The sequence below is a fragment of the Oncorhynchus nerka genome, linkage group LG22 (genome assembly GCF_034236695.1).
Source record: "Oncorhynchus nerka isolate Pitt River linkage group LG22, Oner_Uvic_2.0, whole genome shotgun sequence".
Classification (NCBI taxonomy): domain Eukaryota; kingdom Metazoa; phylum Chordata; class Actinopteri; order Salmoniformes; family Salmonidae; genus Oncorhynchus; species Oncorhynchus nerka.
This window is the reverse complement of record NC_088417.1, coordinates 86814601-86821820: the sequence shown is the minus strand read 5'-3', so window position 1 is coordinate 86821820 and position 7220 is coordinate 86814601.

The window sequence follows — 7220 nt, the reverse complement described above, 5'->3', positions numbered from 1 at the left end:
CGCAGGTCCTAATCCAGGCACTTGTCATCTCCCGTCTGGATTACTGCAACTCGCTGTTGGCTGGGCTCCCTGCCTGTGCCATTAAACCCCTACAACTCATCCAGAACGCCGCAGCCCGTCTGGTGTTCAACCTTCCCAAGTTCTCTCACGTCACCCCGCTCCTCCGCTCTCTCCACTGGCTTCCAGTTGAAGCTCGCATCCGCTACAAGACCATGGTGCTTGCCTACGGAGCTGTGAGGGGAACGGCACCTCAGTACCTCCAGGCTCTGATCAGGCCCTACACCCAAACAAGGGCACTGCGTTCATCCACCTCTGGCCTGCTCGCCTCCCTACCACTGAGGAAGTACAGTTCCCGCGCAGCCCAGTCAAAACTGTTTGTGTTGCTTTCACTGTAAAGCGTATTTGAAATCGGACACTGTGGTGGGATTAACAACAAGATTACATTTAAAACGGTATAAAATACAAGTATGTTTGAGGAATTTTAATTATGAGATTTCTGTTATTTTGAATTTGGTGCCCTGCACTTTCACTGGCTGTTGTCATATCGATCCCGTTAAGAAGCAGTGCGGCTTGGTTGGGTTGTGTATCGGAGGATGCATGACTTTCTACCTTCATCTATCCCGAGCGTGTATGGGAGTTGTAGCGATGAGGCAAGATAGTAGCTACTAACAATTGGATACCACGAAATTGGGGAGAAAAAGGTGGGTAAAAATTCAACAAAAAAATAAATATATATTTAACACCTTATGGAACAGCAGGGGCTGTGAAGCAACACAAACATAGACAGACACCCACACGATAACATACGCACTATACATACACGTGGAATTAGTACTGTAGATATGTAGTGGAGTAGGGGCCTGAGGGCACACAGTGTGTTGTGAATGTATTGTAATGTTTTTTAAAATCTATAACCTGCCATAGTTTTGCTGGACCCCAGGAAGCAGCTAATGGGGATCCATAATAAATACAGTACCAGCTAAAAGTTTGGACAGATCTACTCATTCCAGGGTTTTTCTTTATTTTTACTATTTTCTACATTGAAGAATAACAGTGAAGACATCAAAACTATGAATTAACACCAATTTGTAAGTCGCTCTGGATAAGAGCGTCTGCTAAATGACTTAAATGTAAATGTAAATGTAACCAAAAAAGTGTTAAACAAATCAATATATGAAATTCTTCAAAGTAACCACCCTTTGCCTTGATGACAGCTTTGCACACTCTTGGCATTCTCTCAACCAGCTTCACCTGGAAAGCTTTTCCATCAGCCCCATATGGAAGTATCATCAGCACAAGAACTGTTTTTTGGGAGCTTCATGAAATGGGTCTCCATGCCATAGCAGCTTCACACAAGCCTAAGATCACCATGTGCAATGCCAAGCGTCGGCTGGAGTGGTGTAAAGCTTGCCGCCATTGGACTCTTGAGCAGTGGAAACGCATTCTCTGGAGTGATGAATCACACCTCCCCCACCATCTGGCAGTCCAACGGACTAATCTGGGTTTCGCGGATGCCAGGAGAACACTACCTGCCCCAATGCATAGTGCCAACTGTCAAGTTTGGTGGAGGAATAATGGTCTGGTGCTGTTTTTCATGGTTCGGGCTTGGCCCCTTAGCTCCAGTGAAGGCAATTCTTAATGCTACAATGACATTCTAGATGATTTTGTCCTTCCAACTTTGTGGCAAACAGTTTTCCCTTTCCTGTTTCTGCATGACAATGCCCCCATGCACAAAGCGAGGTCCATTCTGCTAGCCCCAGCCTGCTAGCTCCCTGAACGCCGTGTCTCCCGCTCACCTAGCGTAGTAATCTACTACCGAGCGGCTTCCTGTTTCATCCATTACTACTCATTGGACCCTATGATCACTCGGCTACACAGCCAATGCCTGTTGGACTGTTCAATTTCACGGTACTTCATTTTGTTTATCTGTCTGCCCCAGCCTCGAACTCAGGCCTTGTTTGTAGCAAACTGACCCTCTCTGCCCTTTCATCGCCATTTACCCGTTATTGTTGTCCTAGCTGTTTACCCGTTGTTGTCTCATCCGTTGTTGTCTTAGGCCTCCTAATCAACACCTGTGATTTCTTTATGCCTTTGTCTAATGTCAATCTAATGTCAATATGCCTTGTATACTGTTGGTTAGGGCAGCTCTCATTGTTTTATTTTACTGTGAAGCCCCTAGTCCTGCTCAACATGCCTCAGATAGCCCCCGTGTCCCACCCCCCACACATGCGGAGACCGCACCTAGCTTAACTGGCGCCTCCAGAGATACAACCTCTCTCATCGTCACTCAATACCTAGGTTTACCCCCACTGGAAACGCAACCTACCTTACCCTTGTCTGTACACTATGCCCTGAATCTATCCTACCACGCCCAGAAATCTGGTCCTTTAATTCTCTGTTCCCAAAGCACTAGATGACCAGTTCTTATAGCCCTAGCCGTACCCTCATCCTACTCCTCTTCTGTTCCTCTGGTAATGTAGCGGTTAACCCAGGCCCTGTGCGTCCCCAGGCACTTTCATTTGTTTACTTCTGCAACCGTAAAAGCCTTGGGTTCATGCATGTTAACATCAGAAGCCTCCTCCCTAAGTTTGCTTTATTCACTGCTTTAGCACACTCCGCCAACCCTGATGTCCTAGCCGTGTCTGAATCCTGGCTTAGGAAGGCCACCAAAAATTCTGAAATTTCCATCCCCAATTACAACATTTTCCATCAAGTGCTAAAGGGGGCGGAATTGTAATCTACTGTAGAGATAGCCTGCAGAGTTCTGTCATACTATCCAGGTCTATGCCCAAATAGTTCGAGCTTCTACTTCTAAAGATCCACCTCTTCAGAAATAAGTCCCTCACTGTTGCCGTTTATTATAGACCCCCCCTCAGCTCCCAGCTGTGCCCTGGACACCATATGTGAATTGATTGCCCCCCATCTATCGTCAGAGTTCGTACTGCTAGGTGACCTAAATTGGGATATGCTTAACACCCCGGTCGTCCTACAATCTAAGCTAGATGCCCTCAATCTCACACAAATGATCAAGGAACCTACCAGGTATAACCCCAAATCCGTAAACATGGGCACCCTCATCCTGACCAACTTGCCCTCTAAATACACCTCTGCTGTTTTCAACCAGGATCTCAGCGATCACTGCCTCATTGCCTGCGTCCGTTATGGGTCCGCGGTCAAACGACCACCCCTCATCACTGTCAAACACTCCCTAAAACACTTCTGCGAGCAGGCCTTTCTAATCGACCTGGCCCGGGTATCCTGGAAGGATATTGACCTCATCCTGTCAGTAGAGGATGCCTGGTTGTTCTTTAAAAGTGCTTTCCTCACCATCTTAAATAAGCATGCCCCTTTCAAAAAAAATGTAGAACTGAACAGATACAGCCCTTGGTTCAATCCAGACTTTGACCAGCACAAAAACACCCTATGGCGTACTGCATTAGCTTCGAATAGTCACCGCGATATGCAACTTTTCAGGGAAGTCAGGAACCAATATACACACACACAGTCGCGGCAGGGTAGCCTAGTGGTTAGAGCGTTGGACTAGTAACCGGAAGGTTGCGAGTTCAAACCCCCTGACAAGGTACAAATCTGTCGTTCTGCCCCTGAACAGGCAGTTAACCCACTGTTCCTAGGCCGTCATTGAAAATAAGAATTTGTTCTTAACTGACTTGCCTGGTTAAATAAAGGTAAAATTAAAATAAAAAAGTCAGTTAGGAAAGCAAAGGCTAGCTTTTTCAAACAGCCATTTGCATGCTTCACACTGTCACCACTGATAAATCCACGATAATTGAGAATTTCAATAAGCATTTCTTTACGGCTGACCATGCTAGACCCTCTCTTCCTAAAATTATCCACCTCCATTGTTGCAACCCCTATTACTAGTCTGTTCAACCTCTCTTTCGTATTGTCTGAGATCCCTAAAGAAAGCGGCCACGGTCATCCCCCTCTTCAAAGTGGGAGACACTCTAGCCCCAAACTGTTTCAGACCTATATCCATCCTGCCCTGCCTTTCTAAAGTCTTCAAAAGCCAAGTGAACAAACAGACCACCGACCATTTCGAATCCCACCGTACCTTCTTCGCTATGCAATCTCGTTTCCGAGCTGGTCACGGGTGCACCTCAGCCACGCTCAAGGTCCTAAACGATATCATAACCACATCGATAAAAGACAGTACTGTGCAGCCGTCTTCGTTGACTTGGCCAAGGCTTTCGACTCTGTCCATCACCGTATTCTTATCGGCAGACTCAACAGCATTGGTTTCAATAATGACTGCCTCGCCTGGTTCACTAACTACTCCTCAGACAGAGTTCAGTGTGTCAAATCGGAGTCTCTATGGGGGTGCCACAGGGTTCAATTTTCGGGCCGACTCTTTTCTCTGTATATATCAATGATGTCGCTGCGGGTGATTCTTTGATCCACCTCTATGTAGACGACACCATTCTGTATACATCTGGCCCTTCTTTGGACACTGTGTTAACTAACCTCCAAACGAGCTTCAACACCATACAACTCTCCTTCTGTGGCCTCCAACTGCTCTTGAATGCTAGTAAAATGAAATGCATGCTCTTCAACCGATCGCTGTCCGCACCCGCCCGCTCGATTAGCCTCACTACTCTGGACGGTTCCAACTTCCGACTATGTGGACAATAAAAAATACCTAGGTGTCTGGTTAGACTGTAAACTATCCTTCCAGACTTACATTAAGCATCTCCAATCCAAATTTAAATCTAGAATCAGCTTCCTATTTCGCAACGAAGCCTCCTTCACTCATGCTGCCAAACATACCCTCGTAAAACTGACTATCCTACCAATCCTTGACTCAGGCGATGTCATTTACAAAATAGCCTCCATCACTCTACTCAGCAAATTGGATGCAGTCTATCACAGTGCCATCCGTTTTGTCACCAAAGCCCCATATACTACCCACCACTGCGACCTGTATGCTCTCGTTGGCTGGTCCTCGCTACATATTCGTTGCCAAGCCCATTGGCTCCAGGTCATCTATTAGTCTTTGCTCGGTAAAGCTCCGCCTTATCTCAGCTCACTGGTCACCAGAGCAACACCCACCTGTAGCATGCGCTCCAGCAGGTATATTTCACTGGGTATCACCAAAGCCAACACCTGCTTTGGCCGCCTTTCCTTCCAGTTCTCTGCTGCCAATGACTGGAACGAATTGCAAAAATCACTGAAGTTGGAGACTTATATCTCCCTCACTAACTTTAAGCATCAGCTGTCAGAGCAGCTTACCGATCGCTGCAGCTGTACACAGCCCATCTGTAAATAGCCCATCCAACCAACCAACTACCTCTCTCATCCCCATATTTGTTTTTGTTTTTCTGCTCTTTTGCACACCAGTATTTCTTCTTGCACATCCTCATCTGCACATCTATCACTCCAGTGTAAATTGCTAAATTGTAGTTACTTCGCCACTATTGGCCTATTTATTGCCTTACCTCCTTACTTCATCTGCACACACTGTATACTGATTTTTCTATTGTGTTATTGACTGTACTTTTGTTTATCCCATGTGTAACTCAGTGTTGTTTTTGTCGCACTGCTTTGCTTTATCTTGGCCAGGTCACAGTTGTAAATGAGAACTTGTTCTCAACTGGCTTACCTGGTGAAATGTATAAAACAAATACAGAGATGGTTTGTCCAGGGCGGTGTGGAAGAACTTGACTGGCATGCACAGAGCCATGACCTCAACCCCATTTAACACCTTTGGGATGAATTTGAACGCAGGCTGCGATCCAGGCTTAATCACCCAACACAGTGCCAGACCTCACGAATCCTCTTGTGGCTGAATGGAACCAAGTTTCTGCAGTAATATTCCAACATCTAGTGGAAAGCCTTCCCAGAAGAGTGGAGGCTGTTATAACAGTAATATTCCAACATCTAGTGGAAAGCCTTCCCAGAAGAGTGGAGGCTGTTATAACAGTAATATTCCAACATCTAGTGGAAAGCCTTCCCAGAAGAGTGGAGGCTGTTATAGCAGTAATATTCCAACATCTAGTGGAAAGCCTTCCCAGAAGAGTGGAGGCTGTTATAGCAGTAATATTCCAACATCTAGTGGAAAGCCTTCCCAGAAGAGTGGAGGCTGTTATAGCAGTAATATTCCAACATCTAGTGGAAAGCCTTCCCAGAAGAGTGGAGGCTGTTATAGCAGTAATATTCCAACATCTAGTGGAAAGCCTTCCCAGAAGAGTGGAGGCTGTTATGGCAGTAATATTCCAACATCTAGTGGAAAGCCTTCCCAGAAAAGTGGAGGCTGTTATAGCAGTAATATTCCATCATCTAGTGGAAAGCCTTTCCAGAAGAGTGGAGGCTGTTATAGCAGTAATATTCCAACATCTAGTGGAAAGCCTTCCCAGAAGGGTGGAGGCTGTTATAGCAGCAAAGGGGGGGACCAACTCCATAATAATCCCCTTAAAAAAATAGATAAAGTTAAAACATTCCTGACAACATCAAGTTCAAATATATTTCAAACAGTGATTTTCAAACACTATGAGATTCATAGTGACGTAGGGAGCAAGGAAAACCCCTCCCATCTGGCTAGAAACTCGTTGCAGGTTTTAAAAATCACTGTTTTTCTTTTAATTCTACACTGTGATGTCACAGATAAACATTTTTTAGGACCTTAGCTTTTTAACCACAGATCATAGAAATGTGGTGTTTTCACATGTCGACACTGGTATAGTGCTGGAGATGATGAAAATGAGGTTGAAAAGTGGTGGAGTTGCCCTTTAACTGGGACACGACACCAATTATCCAAGCCCAAGTGGCCTTACCCTCGACACACACACACCGGTGACACAGTGTGGCTAATTGGCTGCACCTGTCTGTTGTGATTGGTCATAACCCAGCGGACTCTCAGCGAAAGGTCATGGGGGTCAGGAAGCACTGGACTCTGTTCTCTAGTTGAGAACCACTAGAGGTAATCCAGTTCCTGACCCCCTCCTGACAGTCTGTCTGTCTACACATCTCTGCTGGCCTGACCTAGCATGTCTACCCAGCATGGGTCTCTCTCTCTCTCTCTGGAAACAGATGTGCGTGTTTAGCACTCTTTGTGTTTGATGGGCTGAATGGAATGAAGAACCTGTGGGGAATTTAGCCTACTTGGTAACAGAGAGATCCACATTGCTTCTTTCCTTCTCTGCACAGTCATGCAGATTCCTGCCTGTGCTGGTGCTGCGGTAAGATCCCCCCTCTCTGTCTCACTG